Source organism: Sorex fumeus, unplaced genomic scaffold (assembly GCF_029834395.1).
Source record: "Sorex fumeus unplaced genomic scaffold, SorFum_2.1 ptg000061l, whole genome shotgun sequence".
NCBI classification, from domain to species: domain Eukaryota; kingdom Metazoa; phylum Chordata; class Mammalia; order Eulipotyphla; family Soricidae; genus Sorex; species Sorex fumeus.
This window is the reverse complement of record NW_026606118.1, coordinates 3,645,127-3,665,800: the sequence shown is the minus strand read 5'-3', so window position 1 is coordinate 3,665,800 and position 20,674 is coordinate 3,645,127. Positions and strand designations below refer to the sequence as shown.

General features: G+C 49.1%; 1 protein-coding gene across 1 annotated transcript in view; it reads right to left on the bottom strand.

Moving 5' to 3' along the window:
- The window catches only part of PRKN (parkin RBR E3 ubiquitin protein ligase), a 1,106,313-nt gene that overhangs the window by 97,236 nt on the left and 988,403 nt on the right, over positions 1-20,674 (bottom strand). The gene's annotated exons all lie outside the window — the stretch shown is intronic.

Here is a 20,674-nt window from a genome sequence, read left to right as displayed (position 1 = left end):
CGTCCCAGAGGGAAGGACATTGGCATTATCACTTGGGGATGGGCAGGGGTGTGGGTGGTAGATACTGACCATGACTTAAGCAAAAACACGAATCCTGACGGGCCAAGCGCGGGCTGTGTGCCCGCAGGTCAGGTTCGACCCCTGGCTTCTTTTACCACTGTGCCACATGGCCATCTCCGTCACCTCTTCCCCTCTCTGTCCTCACTCCTAGAAGCTTGCTGGCCTGTGACTGCCTGAGGGCCACACCTGGCAGCACTTGGCGATTACCCCGGCTCTGTGCTCAGAGATCAATCTTGGCAGTGCTCAGGGGACCCTCTGTGTGCCGGGGATCAAACCAGAGTTGGCCATGATGTGCAAAGGAAGCACCATACCCCTGTACTGTCTGTGTACCGCCAGATCATGGGCTTTTAAACCTTTCTTCCCTCCCCAAAGACTTGAAATTAATGAGCACTGATTCTCCTACCCTGAAACATCACTTTAGAAATCTCTTTATCCCAGGCTAGGGGCGCACGGCTCTGCTGAATGGAAGCATCCACTTAGATGGGCTGGATGTGACGGGCAGTAACCCTGGTGACCAGAATCTTGCAGTGGTGGCTTACTCGGCAGTGTCTGATTCTGAGTCCGGGTGGCACCCTGACTCAGGACCCCCTTCTGGGCTGTTCACAGATGCCACTGGCTTCCCCGGTCCAGGTGCTTAGAGAGAATTTTCTGGGCCTTCCACGGTTTGTGTCTTGTGGGGGTGTGGGAATGTGACGTGACCCCTGGCTCCCTCCACCCCCCTGGACCCAGAACAATGGTGACTGTAGTCCATCCCATGTGAAAGGACAGAGACCGCTGGGTTCTTCCACTCTTTGGAAGCAAACCTATGTGGAGCCTCCAACGCACCCGCCAGCACCCCAGCACTAGTGGCAGCATGAGGGGGTGACCTGGAATTCCCACTGAGCAGATATCCTAGAGACAGGAGCAGAGGCGTGGGGTTTCCTCTCCAGTGAGTTTAGGACTAAGAGTCAGTAGGGTCTCTGCTGGGGCACAGTTAATGGGTGGGACATAGACAATGGCCTGGGTAAAGCCAATGGTCCAGGTATAGTCAATGGCCTGGGTACAGGCAACAGTCTTGGTGCAGCCAATGGCCTGGGCACTGTCAATGGCCCGGGTACTGCCAATGGCCTTGGTACAACCAGCAGCCCAGGTACAGCCAATGATCTCAGTACAGCCAATGGCTGGGGTACAACCAACAGCCCGGTACAATTAACAACTTGGGTACAGTCAACAGCCTGGGTAGGAGCACAGTCAATGGGTGGGGCATAGACAATGGCCTGGGTAAAGCCAATGGTCCAGGTACAGTCAATGGCCTGGGTACAGGCAACAGTCTTGGTGCAGCCAATGGCCTGGGCACTGCCAATGGCCCGGGTACTGCCAATGGCCTTGGTACAACCAGCAGCCCAGGTACAGCCAGTGATCTCAGTACAGCCAATGGCTGGGGTACAACCAACAGCCCGGTACAATTAACAACTTGGGTACAGTCAACAGCTTGGGTACAGTCAACAGCCTGGGTATAGCCAACAACCTGGTACAGCCAATGGCCTGGGTGCAACCAACAGCCTGGATACAGCCAATAGCCTGGGTTCAGCCAACAGCCTGGATTCAGACAACAACCTGGTACAGCTAATGGCCTCAGTACAACCAACAGCCTGGGTATAGCCAATAGCCCGGGTACAGCCAACGGCCCTGGTACAGCTGCTCACTGATGCCTTAACCCTGGGGCCAGCACACAGGAAAGGTGCTACATGAATGGGCAGCTGAGAGGGATCAAACCAAGGTTGCAGGTACCACTTCTTGACACTTACCCCAAAACACTGTGAATTGGCAGAGATCTCTGCACGCCATATACTTGGCTGCACTCAGCACAATCTCCAAGACACGGAAGTGACCCAGATGCCCAACAACAGGCGAAGGCATCAGGAAGCTGCTGTCTCCACAAACAATGGAATGCTAGGATGCTCGAATCAAGAACAAAGCCAAGCAATTCTCAGCAACGTGCATGGAACAGGAGGATACCCTTGCAGGTGAAGCCAGTCAGGGTGGCGGGACGGATGATCTCTCACATATGTGGGCCCTAAAGTACACGGCAAGGGAGCAACCAAGGGCCGATGCAACGGGAGAAGTGATCCACGCAACTGGGATTTGGTGGGGGGTGTTGAAAGGGAGGGGCACTGTGGGGGAGGTGGGCACAGAGGTGAGGGGTGTGGTACTGGGATTACGTGCCTGGGGACACATATGGCATCCCTCCCACAGGACCCTGTCCCTCCCATGCAACCATGTCCTTCCCAGGTCACCATGTCCTTCTCAGGTTACGTATCCTTTCCAGGCCTCCACGTCCTTTCCAGGCGAGGCTGGTCCCAGCCACCGGCAGCCCTGAACTGCTGAGGTGCTGAGGGTCACCCAAACTCCTGCAGTTCTCCCAGACACTTTTGAATCAGTGTCTTCTCATGGAAACCTTTCCTGGGCCTCAATTTACCTTCCCACCACAGTGACCCCAGAGACCCCCCCCCCCCACCAAGATGAAGTGTCTTTTTGCTGAAAGATGTGGTCATAAGTCTCCCCTGGACTCCTTGTGCAGCAGGACAAAGTCCACAAGCCCCAGCTGGGCACAGAGAGACCCGGAACCTCCCTGGCTCCCCACCACCTGGATGTCCCGGTCTCTCAGACTCCAGGAAGCCCCTCGCTGTCAGCTGAGAATATTCCCAAGCCCGCCTCACCCCACTTCACATCAGAGGGTTGGGGGACCCTCCTTGCTAGGATAATCCCACCCACAGCACCTTGTGGGGCTGCATCCCTGGGCCGATGCCGAGGAATCAAAACAGTACACAGCCTCTCCCCTGCAGATACATGAGCAGGACATGGCCTCTCCCCTGCCAGGTACATGAGTAGCACACGGTCTCTCCCCCACCCAGTACACCAGCAGCACACGGCCTCTCCCTCACCCCCCATGGAGTACACAAGCAGCACATGGCCTCTCCCCTGCCGAGTACATGAACAGCACATGGCCTCTCCCCTGTTGGGTACACGAGCGGCACATGGCCTTTCCCCCACCAGATACACGAGCAGCACATGGTCTCTCACCCTCTGAGTACACAAGCAGCACAGGCCTCTCCCCCACCCAGTACACGAGCCGCACACGGCCTCTCCCCTGCGGGGCACACGAATAGCACATGGCCTTGCCCACCGAGCCCACAGACTGGGCGTCAATGCTGTGACAAGCACTGACAGGAGGCGGGAAGCAAGGCCGCCGCCCTGGGAATTCTGGGACACGCCTTCGGGCAGGCTCGATGCTGCCAGACGGGGGTGCTGTTTCCCCACTCTCTCTGCTCCCTAGACCCCGTGGATCTGCAGCAGGAATCTGGGCCTGCTCCCCACTGCCCAGGACAGACGTGCATACGACCGAGGAAGGGGGCGCAGAGAAGGAGGGAGGCGACACCCGCCACACGCACTGTGATTTACACATAAGGACCGATGGGTGGGGTCTGTCACTCACCACTGAGGACAGCAAGATTCCTAGTGATTTCGGAAGAGGAATAAAAAGCCAAAACTCCTAGGACTGTGTTTCAGGGATGAATCAGATGGCCTGACGGCTCCAAAGGGCTACATGCTCAATTACTGGCTCCAAAAAAGCTTTAATCTGCGCTGCGTGTCGTTCCACAGTTGGGCGGTACCGCTGGATGTGAAATCAGAATGAAAAACTCAGAACGTGAAAGCTTGAGTCCCACCTGGGAATGTTCTAGAAAAACGTCTCTGCTTTCTGTTGGTGCCAATACTGGATACCAACAATTAAGCTGCATAAATGCAGGTCACTGTGGTCACTCCTTTGTCTAGAGGCCTGAAAGTCACGTTGTGGATTGGGCACTGTGGGCCTGATCCAAGCCCCCAGATAAAGAAAATTTTCTGCAGTTGTGACAGAAAAGACCCACAGAAAAACTCTCTCTCTCTCTCTCTCTCTCTCTCTCTCTCTCTCTCTCTCTTTCTCCTTCACATTAAAAAAGGCACCGTGATTTACAGAGTTCTTCATAGTTGAGCTTTAGACATACTCTATATATATTTTTTTAATTTCAAACAAACAATGAATATATTTTAATATAAGTATATCCCTTACAGTTTGATGGACATATTTTTACTAAAAAATATTACATTTCTATCCTCTTTGCCTGGAATTCAAATTTACTTTGGAGTAGTATATTTTTGCCTAGCATCTCCCGCATATACTCTGGTCATCCGAAGTCAAGTCTGTTGCGATTCTACTGCTACTCAGCTTTGGTTTTCTCTTCAGACATAGACATACCATACTGCAGCTCCCGTCCCACCAGGAGTGTCAACTTCCCTCCACCAAAGTGCCCAGGTGCCTCCCATACCCACCCCCCCAGCCTGCCCTCTTGACAAGCACCTTTCTAAGTTTGGGCGTCAGAGTTTGGGTCTCTTGATTTCAGTGCTGTTGCCTCTGTGGTGTGGATGTTTGGCTCTATCATCCCTTTGCACCTTAGTCCCCTGACCTGGCCCTGTGGCTTCTCATCTGTCTCTTCTCCTCTGCTTCTCTCTTTCTTTCTTCTCCTCCCTATGTTCTGGGGCCAAGGTTGATCAGGACTCCCCTCAACCTCCCTTTAAAACAGCATCCCCTTGCCCAGTTATTCTAAATAGCACATACGAGTGAGATCAACCTGTGTTTATCCTTCTGGCTTACTTCATTTAACACGACACCTTCCCTTTCCATGGATGTTGCCGAGAACTGCATGGCTTCAACAGTCCTTAAAGCTGTTTGGGTATGTACGTATACACAGCTTACCTTTGTGTATACATACACACCACACCATCGGCAATGTCATCTAGGTTGATTCCAAATCTTAGCTATAAGCACTGGCATTTTAGAAAAAAAAAAAGCAAGTAGCATTCCTGGTAGCCCACCTACCAGATGGTCAGACTTCTTCATCAAGATTATGAACGATTGGTTTGAGGCTCTTCGTGTTCCTAGAACGAACAGATGCCATTGGGCTATACTAGCATGCGACAGGGACAAATGGAGACGTTACTGGCACCCGCTCGAGCAAATCGACGATTAACGGGAAGTCAAGTGATCAAGTGATCAAGTAGCATTCCACTTGAGAAGTTTTTTTTTTCTGCACAGGAATATACTAAATAGGAGACTGGAATATACTGGCAGAGCCTGGCAAGCTCTCCGTTGCATATTCGATATGCCAAAGCCAGTAATTACAATGGGTTTCATTCCCCTGATCCTGAAGGAGTCAACAAATAAACGAAAAGAAGAAGGCACTGGGCGACACTAGCATGCGACAGGGACGAATGGAGACGGTACTGGCACCTGCTCGAGCAAAACGATGATTAACGGGAAGTCAAGTGATCAAGTGATCAAGGAGACTGGAGAGAAGTGGATGTCCTTGAGCCTCAGCAGAGTGAGGGGAGACAGTGTCGGTGTCGCAGTGATGAACCTTGCACATCTACTCTCCATCCTCCGGTGCTAATATAACTGAATGCACACTGCTGATCCTGAGCTTAAGGTCCCATCACCATCTCCTCCCCTGGATCGTGGCTCGGTGCCACGTGGGTGCTTCCCCTTCCCTGCCTCCCGTGGTCCAGGTGGGAAGGACGAGAAACAGGGGCAAAGTCCTCGTGAACACAGAGAGGGGAGTAGCTGACCCAGGGGACCGCGTCCCGGGTGTTCCTAAGAGAAGTAAACGCTCATCGCTTCAAAGCACCTTCTCCCCTGAGCATCGACAGACCCCGAGGAATTCACGGGCGAATAGCCTCGTGGTGAGCAGCACCCTCCGTCTAGTCAGAGAAGAAGGAGGCAGGGTTGCGTTGTCGGCTGCAGCTCCAGCAGATGCAGAATTGCTATGCGGGTCTGCAGGGGCTCTGTGCTCACAGAGGCCAACCAGGCACCCAGGCCCAGCCAATGACATCCTGTGGCTGCGGGCAGCCTGCAGAGGCGCCTTGGGCTGCAGGCCTGGCTGAGAGGTCTTGGGGGTCACCTCCTCAAGGGAGACGGCCAGTTACGATGGCCAGAGACTTGGAGGTGACTGTCACAGGGGACGTAGCCCCCAGTGCCTGTGTCTGCCCAGCTTCAGAGGGCTGCCTCAGTGGGCCGTCAGCAGAAGGGAGGTGAGCGGGGAGAGAAGAGGAGTCCAGGGTGCCTCTTCCAGGTCCTCTGGGGTCACCGTGCTCTCACTGCTCTCCGGGCTCCTCCTGACAGTGCTCAGCAAGCCCAGTGTCTACTCTGAGCTACAGACATGCTAAAGCCTGACACTTTCCTGGGCTCTCACCCAAACAAGCTCTGCTCCTTGTACAACAAGTCAACGACACACCCAGCAGTGCTGTCAAAGGCAGCGTGAGACAGGTTCCAGCTCTCAGTTCGCTCACGATGCGAGGCGGCTGGGGTCCCGCCCAAGGCAGCCAGGGCTCCCCATCTGTCGCTCTGAGGAAGCTGATCACCTTCTGCCTCCGCTCTCTGCGTCCACCGTCCTCCACCCTGTCCAGCTGCGTGACGCGTGTACCCAGAAGCCCACCTGCACTGTCACACGCGGGAGGCTTGCCATCGCCGGCTTGGATCTGCATTTCCTTCCCGCGAGTGGCCCCCTATTAAGAAGACACCTGCTTCCGACTCCCGCTGCCGTGCAAAACCCCACGTGCAAGGGAGCTAAGGAAGGTGAGTGAGAAGGAGCCGATTCCCCCTCTGGGAGGAAATCCGGTCAGTGAAATACCCTCTTTGCCCTGCGAGGACTCAGTTTCTCTTACTGCTCTCTCCCTCAGCTCGTGCCTGCAGGTGGGCTTGTGTGCACTACAAGTTCCCAGAAAGAACGAGGAGGCTGCGGTTTGCTGGAGAATTCTGTGCAGGGGAGGGGACGTTGGGCCGGGAGGCCCTGTGCACACGGGCGGGGCAGTGAGACTCCGGGTCCCGGCTCTGCATCAGAGCCGCAGTCTAACTCCAGTACTTGGAGAACTGGGGAGAGTAACACCCCGTCCCCCAGACTGCCATCAGGCTGGTCGACAGCCAGTGAGGCTCTGTGGAGGTGTGTCAGGAAGAATATTCTTCCTTCCCAAGGAGAGAGATGCGCACTCAGGTTGGGGAAGAACCAGGCACTGTGGGCCGGCTGGGTGGAGAGGGAGACATCTGCCCCACAGAGGCGCACTGGCGGTCCCTTCCTCAGCCCATCTCTGCTACCGGAACTGCGTGGGCCCGGATGAGGTGGACACATTTGCCCGGAACATTTCTGGGCCTCACCCCTGGGGCTTTCTGCCAGAAATACTTAAAATATACAATGTGATTTATACTTCTCAAAAAAAAAAAGGAATTGAGATTCCACATGACCCAGCAATTCTGCTTTTTGGCATCTACCCCAAGGGTGCCATAGTACTCTTTAGAAAATACGTTCGCCACCAGGAGAACAGCAGGTAAGGCTCCTGCCTTGCACACAGCCCACCGGGTTCGATCCCTGACACCAAATATCATCCTCGAGCCCCGCCAGGAGTGATCCCTGAGTGCCTAGAAAGGAGTGGCCCCACACAAAAACAAACAGATAAGAACATGTCTTGGAAAAGACATGTGTGTTCACTGCAGTTCTGTTCACGACAGGCAGAGTCTGGACACGCTCAGTGCGGCGGTCACATAGAGCATCTATTGGAGTCAAAGGGGACACTTCAGGCTTAGGGGTAGTGACACACCTCTGTCTGGAGGGAGGGTGGGCCCCTCAGAGGGGCATCGCGCAGGTGGGGCTGTCTCGCCCCATTCCCGGTCTGTTCTACCCGCTGCCCAGCGTCTACAGGGATGTGGGGGCTTCAATGAGCAGAACCCTGGAGCCTGCTGGGAGGCAGGGAAGTGAATTGCAAGTCCCGGAACCCTGGACACAGAGCTTTGTTACGGAAGAGCCTGGGGCCTCAAGGCCAGACAAACAACTTGGGTCAGAAAAGCCTGTTCCGTCCCGAAGTCGTTGGAGCACTGATCAAAGAACAGCCCTTGTCCACGGAAGGTATGATGGGTGGGGGAATCAGACACTGCTCCTTCTGCCGCAATCACTCTGACTTCTGTTTCCCCTTCACTGAAAACCGGCGTTATTAAAAGACGGGACTCAGAGCCGAAAGTCACAGTGACACACGTGGCAAGAAAGAACCCTGCTTGGAGATGGCAGGTAGGTGCCAGGCCTTAGCAGAATTTTTTTTTTGGGGGGGTCCCCATATTGTAGGAAGGATTTAAAGGATTTTAAAATGACACAGAAATGCAGCTATTTGCATTCCACTGTTCAGTGCTCTGGGTGACATGTTTCATAAGACTTATTTTGAGAACGTAAATTAAATTTCCTAGCAGACTTCACTTCCATTTTTCTTAAATATGTCATTCAACTAAATCAGAGTGACAGGAGAGGGTACTCCACGAACATTAAATACTCAGAGGGACGCAGCTGGACCACCCATACCTCTCCCTCTCCCCCCCTCCCCCATGGGCAGTGGGAGGCAGGTCATGGGTCTTTGTGCCCTTGGTCTGCCAGAGAAGACAGCCCTGAGACTCTAGTCCGCTGTGCAAAAGTGGACTTAGCTACTGGCCACCTGACTCTCACTTTTATTTATTTATTCATCCCCCCCTTTTTTTATTGATTCACCGTGAGATACCGTTACAAATCTTTCATGTTTAAGCTTCGGTCATAAGATCATCAAACACCCATCCCGTCACCAGTGCACATTTTCCACCACCAAAATTTCCAGTATCCCCCCCACCACCCCCTCGCCAGCCCCATTCCAGTCCTTCCTCTGCCTGTGTGGCAGATAATTTCCCCCATATTCACTCTCTACTTTGGTTACATTCGATATTTTGACAACAGTCCCACCACCACTCAAACCTGCCGAAAAGGCACTGCTAAACAATTTGTTTTGTATCGCTTGTTATGGACAGAATATAATGCCTTGAGGAATTCTAACATTTTAATAATTAGCATCTGGAGAGATCTCTGCAGCGAGGTGCTTGGTTGGTGGCGGTTTGTGGTGACTCTTACTTTTAAAGAAATAATATTAGCTGTTTTCATCAGTCTAAGGAGTTTAAGAAGAAAGCAGTAAAAAGAAGTAGTTTTTAAAAAGTGGGAGGGCAATAAAACAAAGTTACACTGATAGCCACGTCTCAGAATCTTGAGTCTACATGGAGACTGGATGGAGGATTGGATGAGAACTGGCTGCAGCACCAGGACCAGGAGCCACTTTCTCAAGGTAGGTGCAGGGAAAACAACACCAAACAGCAGGCAGGAAGCCTTCGAAGGGGAGGCTTGGGCCCAGATATAGAGCAGTGGGCAGAGTTCCTGGAGGGGGCCAGGTCCAGACAGCCCCTGGCAGAAGGAGAGTTAGTTGGCAGGGAATGGAACCACCCCAGTGGACTTCCACCAGTGGGTGGAGGCTGAGAAGTGTCTGGGGCGGATGTAACCCTCGGTCTGCCGTGGTCTCCAGCCAGCACAGGGTGGGAGGTGGGTATTTGGAAGTGCCAGGGCAGTGCCACTGGGCTCACAGCCCAAGTGTCATTGATCCCAGTGGTGGTCAGGGTGCAGGGACTCTGTCCAGCAGGGGAAGCAGAACAACTACCAAATCCTGAGAAGACCCTGGGAAGACCCTTTCTTCGTCTGGATCCCGTTTTCCCATGCACGCAAAGCAAAGCTTTATGGAACTGGCAAATGTTGGGGCCACTCTATGATGGCGCTTTATCTACTGAAATATCATCAGTTATATAAGATATTTAAGGAAGTCTCTCATATTGGCTTTGGGCCACACCCAGCAGTGTTCAGGGCATACTCTTGCCTTTGTACTCAGGGATCACTCCTGGCAGAGCTTAGGGGACTGTCTGGGATGCCGGGGGTGGAACTGCGCTGATTGCGCAAAAGGCAAGCACCCTACTGGCTGTCCTAGCACTCTGTTCCCTGTGTTCATTTTAATAGGCACCACTTTGAAAAGTGGCACTGGTACTGTCCTCCCACTGTTCATCGAGTTCCTTGAGCAGGCACCAGTAATGTCTCCATCACCAAACTTGTTGTTACTGTTTTTGGCATATTGAATGCACCACAGGGAGCTTGCCAGGCTCTGCCGTGCGGGCAGGATACTCTTGGTAGCTTGCCGGGCTCTCTGAGAGGGGCGGAGGAATTGAACCCAGGTCGGCCGCGTGCAAGGCAAACGTGAAAAGTGAATCCCACAAAAATTATAAAAGTTCATACAATCTCCTCTAAGGGATCTTAAATATCAATAGCGGCTTGAGAAATTAAAAGATTTTACTAGAAGAATATGTGACCTCGAAAATGCAACTGAGACTAATACAGCAAATAATTGCAAAATATTATACTTTGTGAATTATCTCTAAAGAGGAAAATGCTCGAACACTCGTGATCTTTTGATTTCACTAGCTCATTATAATCCTGGTATGCTTGCTATTCAGCTCTATTCATTTAAAAAATAAAGCAAATGATTTGGTCCCTAGTTGTGCCATGAAACACCTGTCTCATAAAATGTGCCACAGAAAGTGATGCTAAAGAGATTAGGAAATCCTCCTTGTGGCATTCGACTCGTCCGAGCAAAATGCAGGTGTGCACCTGAAAAGCTTTAAGGCTTTACATTTTTAAATTATTTTTTGTTCTTTTAAAAATTTTAAATGTAAACACTGTGATTTACAAAGTTGTTCCCCCTACAGCTGCTTCGGGCATTCAGTGTTCCAACACCCATCCCAACACCAGTGTGACCTTCCTTCCACTGATGTCCCCAATTTCCCACCCGCCCCCCTCCCCCCTGCCTGCTCCTTTATCAGGCACACACAAATTGGCTTCCTCATGCTTGATACCACAAAACGGCAAATGCAGTGATCAGAAAATAGATCAATAAAAGTCAATTTGTAATGACTGTTAGATCATGCAGCAAAAAGTCGTTGTTGTTACTCAATGACTTTGTCTGAGGTGCTGCTAGTCAGTGGCTGAGGATTTTCTGGGCTGGTTGGTGTTGGCTGAGCCTGTGTCTCTGTTTTTACTCACTGAGCTCCGTGGCCTCCTGGGCAACTTTCCCATCCAATCTGCTGTGCCCCAACTGGGCTGTCAGTCCTGTGAATGGTGTCTCCAAATGGTTTCTCATCATTGACAAAGAAAACAAAAGCTAAAGTGGACGGGTTTACATCGGATTTAAAAGCTTCTGCACAACAAAAGAAAACATTACTAAACCAGAAAACAAGCTACTGAACGAGAGAGAAAAATGTGCATAACATACATCTGCGAAAGGGAGGGTGTGTAAGAACTCACAAATCCCTCAGTGCAACCACAAAAGCAAACACCCTCATTAAAAAATAGGGAGAGCAGACAGACCCACGTCTGACAGTGATGACATACGGACAGCAGGCATCCCAGCAATGAAGAAAGTAACTGTTTCTTTTTTTGGGTCACACCCGGAGATGCTCAGGGGTTACTCCTGGCTCATGCACTCAGGAATTACTCCCGGCGGTGCTCGGGGGACCATATGGGATGCTGGGAATTGAACCCGGGTCGGCCATGTTGGCTGTGTGCAAGGCAAACGCCCTACCCACTGTGCTATCGCTCCAGCCCCAGTAACTGTTTCTTAAGGGAGGAGGCAGTAACAGTCTGCCTTTAACCTGGGTGGGAGTTACATGAATGGCCAATTTGTTAAAAGCCAATTAACAATACACTGCTGATTGTGTGTTGTGCTTCAACAATACGAGTTTGAGGCTGGAGCAATAGTACAGCAGGCAGGATGCTTTTGCCTTGCACGCGGCTGACGCAGGTTTGAACCCTGACACCCCACATGTACCCCAAGCCCACCAGGAGTGTGCCCCGAGAGCCAGTGTGTGGCCCATAAACCAAACCTTAAGTAAAATTAAATTTAAAATAAGAAAATAAATACGATAGAAATGGTAAGATCTTGAACCCAGACAAGCTTAGTCCAGCTGGATATCTATAAAATCCCAGCAGTTGCATTGATAAATGGCAAAATTTTACTCACAAACTTTACAGATAACAGAGGGGGAAACTAGACGTAGAGAAAGGAAGGAAAATAGAAACTGCAACAATCCTAAGTCTAATGGAACATCCTTAATTTTTCACTGTCACCGTCACTGTCATCCTGTTGTTCATCGATTTCCTCGAGGAGGCACCAGCAACGTCTCCTTCGTCCTAGCCCTGAGATTTTAGAAAGTGCCACACTCGAGGCTCTTTCAGGGTCAGGAGAATGAGACCCATCATTGTTAATGATTTTTGGCATACTGAATACGCCACGGGGAGTTTGCCAGACTCTGCCGTGTGGGCAGGATACTTTTGGTGGCCGGCCAGGTTCTCTTAATTTTTAAGGGACAGAAAACTCAAGCTCAACTGATCTGGGATCGCCACTGTTCACCTCTGCCTTCCTGGGGACCCTCCTCCTGGACCAGCTCTGGGGACTTGATGAGCCCCTCCTTTGGAAGACATTTCTCTACACCGTTTTCATTTTCATCTCTTGAATCAGGGATGTTTCTTCAAGTGAGACAGGGGAAGCTGGGGTCGTGCCGTGGATGATGCTTGTCTACAGACCAGCACTGCTCCACAGAACTCCCTGTGGAAAATCGAATATGCCACCACTGGCTGGTTCAGGAGCCCGAAGTCATGAGAGGACTTTGAGCTCTGGAAATCTGGCACCCTAGGAAACAGATTTCTAATTTTATTTCATTAAACAGCCCCTTGGTCTGGAGCGATAGTACAGCGGCAGGGCGTTTGCCTTGCACGCAGCTGGCCAGGCTGAGCCGGGTTTGATTCCTCTGCCCCTCTTGGAGAGCCCGGCAAGCTACGGAGAGTATTTCGCCTGCATGGCAAAGCCTGGCAAGCTCCCTATGATGTATTCAATATGCCAAACACAGTAACAGCAAGTCTCACAATGGAGACGTTACTGGGCCCGCTCGAGCAAATTGATGAACAACGGAGGACAGTGCTACAATGCTAAACAGCCCCTTGGACTAGTGACTGCCATATTGGAGAGTTTGCCCTGAGTAGATGTGGGTGTAGAAAAAAAAATAACTTGATTTCCATTAGTTTTGCAGAGAAAAGACTTCTCCATATACTTTGTCACACGACTAATTTCCCAACACATGATTCAAAGAGATGAGCTTGCCATTTTGTGAAAAAAAAATGACTTCTGATTTTACTTAATTATAACAGAAATAGTCAGAGATTTAAGTGAAATGGACAGTGGTCCCTGTTGGATTTCAAAATATATTTATATTTCAATCCACAGGGCACTTTCTAGGAATATTTTCCAATTGGTAACTGTTTACCAGTGGAATGGTATGCAAAAATTGTTTGTACATTTGGAATAGCTTCATTAATTAAAATAAATAGTCTCCAAAGCTTTCTATCTTTGAACTCCAAGCTGTCTCACATGCAGAAAGTCTAGCGAGACTTATTTCCACTCTTCAAATGAGCCAATCTTAAGAGTTTAAATTAGATTTTTGGACACGTGTCAAATAAACATGGAACACATATTTTTGACATTTCATAATATTAACTTTATTTTAAAAACTTTTTTTGATAAAGAACATCTTGTACCGTGGAAAACTGTATGTCAACAAGATGTGACTCCACCATTTAGTGCCTGAGTGGGTGGGAAGGACACAGTGACAGTCAAATAACACCCGTCAAGCCCACCTCCGGCGAAGCTGCCCTTGTCAGCGTCTCCTTGAGGGCATCAGGACACACGTCATGAGTGTTTAGAGCCTAGATTTTAAATTTTTATTAACTTTTTATGTAAATTTTATTATAGGTTTTTATTTAATTTTATTTCATTTTAATTTAATTGTTTTGCTTTTTGGGTTATACCTGGCGATGCACAGGGGTTACTCCTGGCTCTGCACCCAGGAATTACTCCTGGCGGTGTTCAGGGGACCATATGGGATGCTGGGAATTGAACCGGGTTGGCCATGTACAAGGCAAATGCCCTACCCACTGTGCTATCACGATAGCACAGTGGTAGGGTGTTTGCCTTGCACGCAGCCAACATGGCCGACCCGAGTTCGATTCCTTCGCCCCTCTCGGAGAGCCCGGCAAGCTACCGAGAGTATCTTGCCCGCACGGCAGAGCCTGGCAAGCTCCCCGTGACGTATTCGATATGCCAAACACAGTAACAACAAAAGTCTCCAATGGAGACATTACCGGGCCTGCTCGAGCAAATTTAATTTTAAATTTTAAATTTAAATTTAATTTTAGTTTAAATTTTGTTTTTGTTGGGGATTACTGTGCTCGGGGATTACTCCTGGCAGGCTGGAGAGGGGGGTCTCAGTAGGTACTGAGGATTGGACCTGGGTCAGCTGCATGCAATACCTGCTCTAGCCCTTGAAGTCTAAATTTTTAGTTTTTAAACTTTGTTGAATCGCTGTGGGCTGGAGCGATAGCACAGCAGGTAGGGTGTTTGTCTTATGTGCGGCCAGCCTGGCCGAGCCAGGTTCGATTCCTCCGCCCCTCTCGGAGAGTCTGGCAAGCTACCGAGAGTATCTCACCCGCACGGCAAAGCCTGGCAAGCTCCCCGTGACGTATTCGATATGCCAAACACAGTAACAAGTCTCACAATGTTACTGGGCCCGCTCGAGCAAATCGATGAACAAAGGGAGGACAGTGACAGTGACAGTGATTGAATCACTGTGAGACAGACCCTTACAAAGCTGTTCATGATTGGATTTCAGCCATATAGTGTTGCAACCCCCATCCCTCCACCAGTGTACATTTCCCAGTACTAGTGTCCCCAGATTCCCTCCCGTCACCCCCAAACCCACCCCCTGCCTCTATGGCACGTGCTTTTCTTCTCTCTCTCTCTCTCTCTCTCTCTCTCTCTCTCTCTCTCTCAATCTCTCTCCCCTCGCCCCTTTGGGGCATTGTGGTTTGCAATACTGATACTGAAAGGTTATCAAGGATATCCCTGGGGAACATAAAGTGACAGGGTAGGAAACTAACACCCAAGAATGGCAGAGATTAGTACCAGGAATTTTACTCAATGACCCGGAGGACAATCACACATGTTAGGGGAAAAGGGAGCTCAGAAAGAGAATGGAACACCAAATAAAGGGTGTTGGGAGGATCCGCCCAGGATGGGAGAAGCATGCTGAAAGTAGACTATCGACCAAAGATGATTGCCACTCAATGCCTCTTTTGCAGACCACAGCACTCAAAAGGAGAGAGAAGGAAATGCCCTGCCACAGAGGCAGGGTGGGATGGGGGCTGGGGGGTGGGAGGGATGCTGGGATCCGTGGTGGTGGGAGGTGTGCACTGGTGGCACTGGTGGAGGGGTGGGTGTTTGATCATTGTATAATTGAAACCCAAGCACAAAAATGTGTAAGTCTGCAACTGTACCTCATGATGTCTCACTATTAAAAAAATTAATTAATAAAAAAAAAGAATATCCCTTCACCTCTTTTAACACCCAGATCTTGTCCAGCGTGATCATTCCCTGCTCTTATGTTCATACTAGTCTCTTCTCTATCTTATTGACCCTCAGCCCTCCACACACTGTGGCTGATTTTAACCACTGACCAGTCCTCCTAACCCCTGTTTTCCCTGGTCATGGATATTAGTCTTCTACTATATATTATTTTTATATACCACAAATGAATGTATATATCATTCTATACCTGTCCCTCTCCTTTTTGGAGTCTACATTTTAATCTCTCCTCTTTCTTTATTTTTAAAACAAGGGAGAACTCAACAGGGTTTCAAAGTTTCTCTTGTAAGTTATTTGAATTATTTTATTTCTATAAAGTCAAAAGGAGAATAGTAAAAGAGGTTCTGAGCACTGCTGGGTGCTGCGACGAAAACAAAACAAAACAAAAAGATCCAGGAAATAAAATTAAAGAATAAGAAAGGTAACTATTTTTTTCTTTTATAATTGAAGACTGTCTGTTTGCTTTTCATTTATGAACATAATAGAGAAATGGGTCTCCATCAATTTATGCAATTTAATTCAATGTTTTGCTAGATTTTTGAGTGAAAAATTAGGATCTTTCCCTTTTTCCAAATAGACACCTTGCATTCAACCCTAACCAGTTTAAAATCGCCATTCACAACAGAAATACACAGAAGTTTCTTATCACAGAGGCAATTGTACACTTACATTGATATGGTCTAATTCCAGCTTTCAGGGGGGCCTTCTCATTCTGAAAAAATTTGACACCCTCTTTAAGGAGAACCGTAGAGGGTTTGGGATGAGACAGTGTAAATGTTAGAGGGTTTGGGATGAGACAGTGTAAATGCAGAGCCCAGGGCAAGGGGGTGGCGAGGTCCCCATGCAGCCATTCATTCCAGGAGAGGGGAACCGTGTGTCACCTTCCAAAATTCCACCTTGGACCTGAAACCGATGTTCGGTAACATGATTTCCTAAAGAGCTCCAGTTCTCATCTACTTTGATGAATTCTTCCACTGTTATTAACTTTTGCCCTGGATTTCTCACTTAAAACAGACAATCTCTCACCCAACTCACAGTATCATTTTATAATCTTTCCTCCCAGATGGGTAATATCCCCAAACAATGCCAAATAAGATGAAAGGTTCAGTGGGATAGTGCTCTCTATTCCTATGTCAGTGGGTATAATTTATTCCAGAGTTTGCTGCTGTTTTCTAGTATTAAGCAAGTCAATACTTTTTTTGCTTTAGAGTTATCAAAGTTTTGATGAATGACAATTAAGTCAAGAGAAAGAGACGCCTGAAGACCCCATGCCAGGCTTAGCCTCATCTGGAGCATCTGGGGAGAGGGGGGTGGGGGGTGGGGGGGCCACCACCAGCCCAAACAGACCCCCGACAGTGGAAAACCTCCATAATCCAATTGCCACCATGCTCACAGCTGGACTCCACAGGTTCTGGGCAAACCTCATCCAGGGATGAATCTGTTGAAAAACTCAGGTATGTGGGTTTTGTCACTGAAATCTCCAGATTCTCACAGAGCTGGGGATGGGGGAGCCAGTCCCCTTCCCCCCCCCCCCCCCCCCCCCCCACCCATTCTTCCAGGAGCCTGGAAGTCAGGACCATGAACTACCTCTGGCACCAAATAAACTCATTAACCAGTCATGATCCAGAGACTCCTAAATACATCTTGAGAGATATCAGCAAGCTGCAGAGATATCTCCAGACCTGGTGCCAGGCTGAGTGTCATCCGGGGCACCCTGGAGGGGGGCGGATGCGCCCACCACCCACCCAAACAGAGCCCCAGCAGCTGAAAATCTCTATAAAATCTCTATAATCTAATCACCACCATGCTCAAGGCCAGAATTCAGTCACAGTTTCTGGGCCCCAAGGTCACCATCCAGTTAAAAATTTACCTCCAGCTGTATCATCCCATTCAAAATTTAAGAATTCCTTGACATCTCATACTCTACACCACTGATATACCAGGCGTAGCACACCATATTGGATGGGATGTAAAGCAGAAGGCAACCAATCTCCATCAAGAAAATATGAGCACACAGGCTTACCTTGTAACAACATGTTAGTCATCTCTTACACATGGGCTTAGTTGCTCCAGGGTGAGGTGCAATAATCTTTACACACTTTCACCTAAGAAATCTTTTTTGAGTATTTTTAGTGAATTATTTATAACAAGAAATACAAAATAAATTATTTAGGCTTGCTTTGGGGGCAGGATTGGGTGGTGTTTGGGAGAATTGGATATAATGGTGGTTGGAAGGTATAATGGTCATGGGATTGGTGTTGAAATATTGAATGTAATAAATCATTGTGAAAGACTTTATAGAATTTTATATAAAAATAAAATTAAATTAAAAAAAGAAAAAGAAATCCAGAGAAAATTGTACTGCATAATCTGAATTTCTGAAGAATCAATTAATATTTTTATGAGCAGTAGTAAAAATATAATGATGTGAGACCAGTTGGCTGATACTCAAACCTTCTTTGGTGAGCTCTGCATATCAATCGGAAAATATTCTGGGCTATGTCAAAATGAAAGCCCGATGTTTCAAAGACTAGGACGTCCTATATATTAGAACGTATAGAATCCTTTCTTTGGCCACAGAGACTTTGTGAGGGCTGATAAACTCTTATGTGTGCGTTATGCTAAGGTTCTTAATTGACTTTCTGTGGGCCATCAAACTTTATCTATTTTGTGTTCTGCATTACACACTAGCTGTGTAATTAAAGCAATGTATATTGTATAAGTATGAGGAAGTGCTTAAATGCTTTTTGAAGAGGTTCATGCCAAGGTAAGCTAAAAGTAAGTGATGATCGATACTTAAACATAAAGGCGAGACTGTATTCAAATTACTTCTCCATTGCTGCCTTTCACTTACTCATTCAATGAAGGTTGAACCCCAAATACACAGATTTACAGAGGACAAGAATATCAATACCGAGAAAAGGCAGAAAAAGACATGAAACAAGTGTTAACACTTGAACTTGAATCCTGGGAGCTCACGAAACTTAATCTCAAACAATTCTTTATAACGGCAATCAATTTCCTAAGAACACCATACATCTATCAGGCCATTTGTAGACGGACTGACATTATCATTTAAGTGGAAATCCTTATCTCTGCTTATTAGCTAAAATATAGTCCCCTCCAGATAACAGTTAAGGCTAGGGATAGAGCAGAGCAAGGCTGATCTGATTGTCTAACAGACATTACTACCTAAGGGTCGTAAATGCGAACCTTAGCACCTATTTTAAACAAGCCTGATGGAGCCACAGATAACGGCACGCATGGATTTGTGGGGGCCTGGCGGAGGGTGCTGGGAGCTGAGTGAGGCTGAGTAAGAACGTCTGGGCTCCCCCGTGGCTCAGGCCCAGCTCCTGTGGTACATTCACGGGCACATCAAAGTGCTCTGGAGGGTCGAGTTTTAAATCCCACATGCGACAGAACACTCGGTTTTCTGTCTTGTTGCCCATGAGATCTTTCCTCAACACCAAGGTGTCTTGGCTGCCTGTAGAATAATCCCCCCTTTGGAATCTGTCACTAGCTGAAGGTAGATGGAGCGGGGGCGCTCGCGTAGATCTCCCATGACAACCACCGAGTCACACATGGAGGCTACCAACTAACTCGGGGCCTCTTCCACACCCGAGACTTCCTCCCGCTTTGCTGGCTGTGCCTTTCTTTGATGCTGCCGCAGGAGGCGCTCTCCTTCCTGAGCGAGCCCCTTGGTTGCTTGGCTGGGCACCGAGTAGGGGAACAGCTGCAGAGACTTTTACCCTCCTCTGACTTCTGCTGACGGGCCTGCTCTGACTCTGACCCAACATAAATGCGTCACAATCCCTCCCATCCAGTGGCTTTCCTTACTGTCTCAAAGGCCACAGAAGAGGGTCACTCACAGACAGGCAGATCCTGGTCAAGTGACACATGTCAGGAAAAGGGGCGGGAGGAGGGAGAGAAGGGACGAGAACAGCAAAGCCAGGACACGAGCTTCAAACTCAGTCATTAGAAGTCACCTACAAGTGCTCTTGTCATGTTCCAGCAGTCAGCTCTGGAGGGAAATCTTACCAGTGGCCCAATTAAAAATGCCAAGGGCAGCTTTCCACAGGTGCTTCTGTTGCTAAGATCAGACTGGAAGAACCGTCCTGGTTCTTCAGAGAGAACCTAGGTGACGCAGTGAGACCAAAGAGTAACGTTTCTTGTATAACGGAGATGGTATAAACAAACGGCTTTAGGCGACACTGCAGTGGATGAAACGTGATTCCTGTTTGGGAGAGGGGTGGGTGTCACATCTTTCCTCACGGTGCCCAGAGGAGTGTGGGGTGTTGGGGACCAAACTCGGGCCTCCAGCATAGAAAGCTCCAGCCTTGGGGCTTTCCCCCTGGTCCCTGAGAGGCAGCCCCAATACACCAGGGCACCTCGACTCACTTCCAAAGTGACTTTTCAGGATTTGGTCTTCAAACTTGTTCATCATTTACTTACTGCATTAAAAAAAATTTCATTTCATTCTTGCTTTGGACAACCTGGCAGGCTACCGAATGTAACCTGCCCACACGGCAGAGTCTGGCAAACTCCCCATGGCCTTCCCAGTACGCCAAATACCAGTAACAATGATGGGTCTCATTCTCCTAACCCTGAAAGAGCCTTGAATGTGGCACTTTTGAAAATCTCAGGGTTAGGATGAAGGAGACGTTACTGGGGCCTGCTCGAGGCAATCGACGAATAACAGGATGATCGTGATCGTGATTAAAAAAAAATGAGATGAAGGTGTCAAAATGACATCAATCCTTGATGAGACTTCACATCGCGGAACATCTTTAACATTCTTATGTCAAGGTGAGCAAGGAGAGATAAGAGATAAGCCAAAGAAGCCCCTACCTGGTGAAGAAATTGAGTTTCAGCGAGTAGAACCACAGAGGTGCCAGCAGGCAGAGCAGCTTCCTAACACCCCCTTGCCCCCACCCAGGGCTGCCCCAAACTCAACTCACTGGAAAGCAAATGTCAGCGAGTTCCCTGGGCCTGGAGTCTGACGGCCTGCCTGCCACACGTGCGGGGCATAATGACGCAGCCAACGGAGAGTGCAGTTTGCTTCCGTGGCCTCTACATCAGCCAGCATAACTGAACTTCCCTTCTCCTGCCAGAACAGAGGTGCTGCCTCCCACACTGCCTCTCTGACTTTGACATCGTCTTTCTCCTCTGCTCGGCCGCTCGGCCTGGAGCCCCTAGA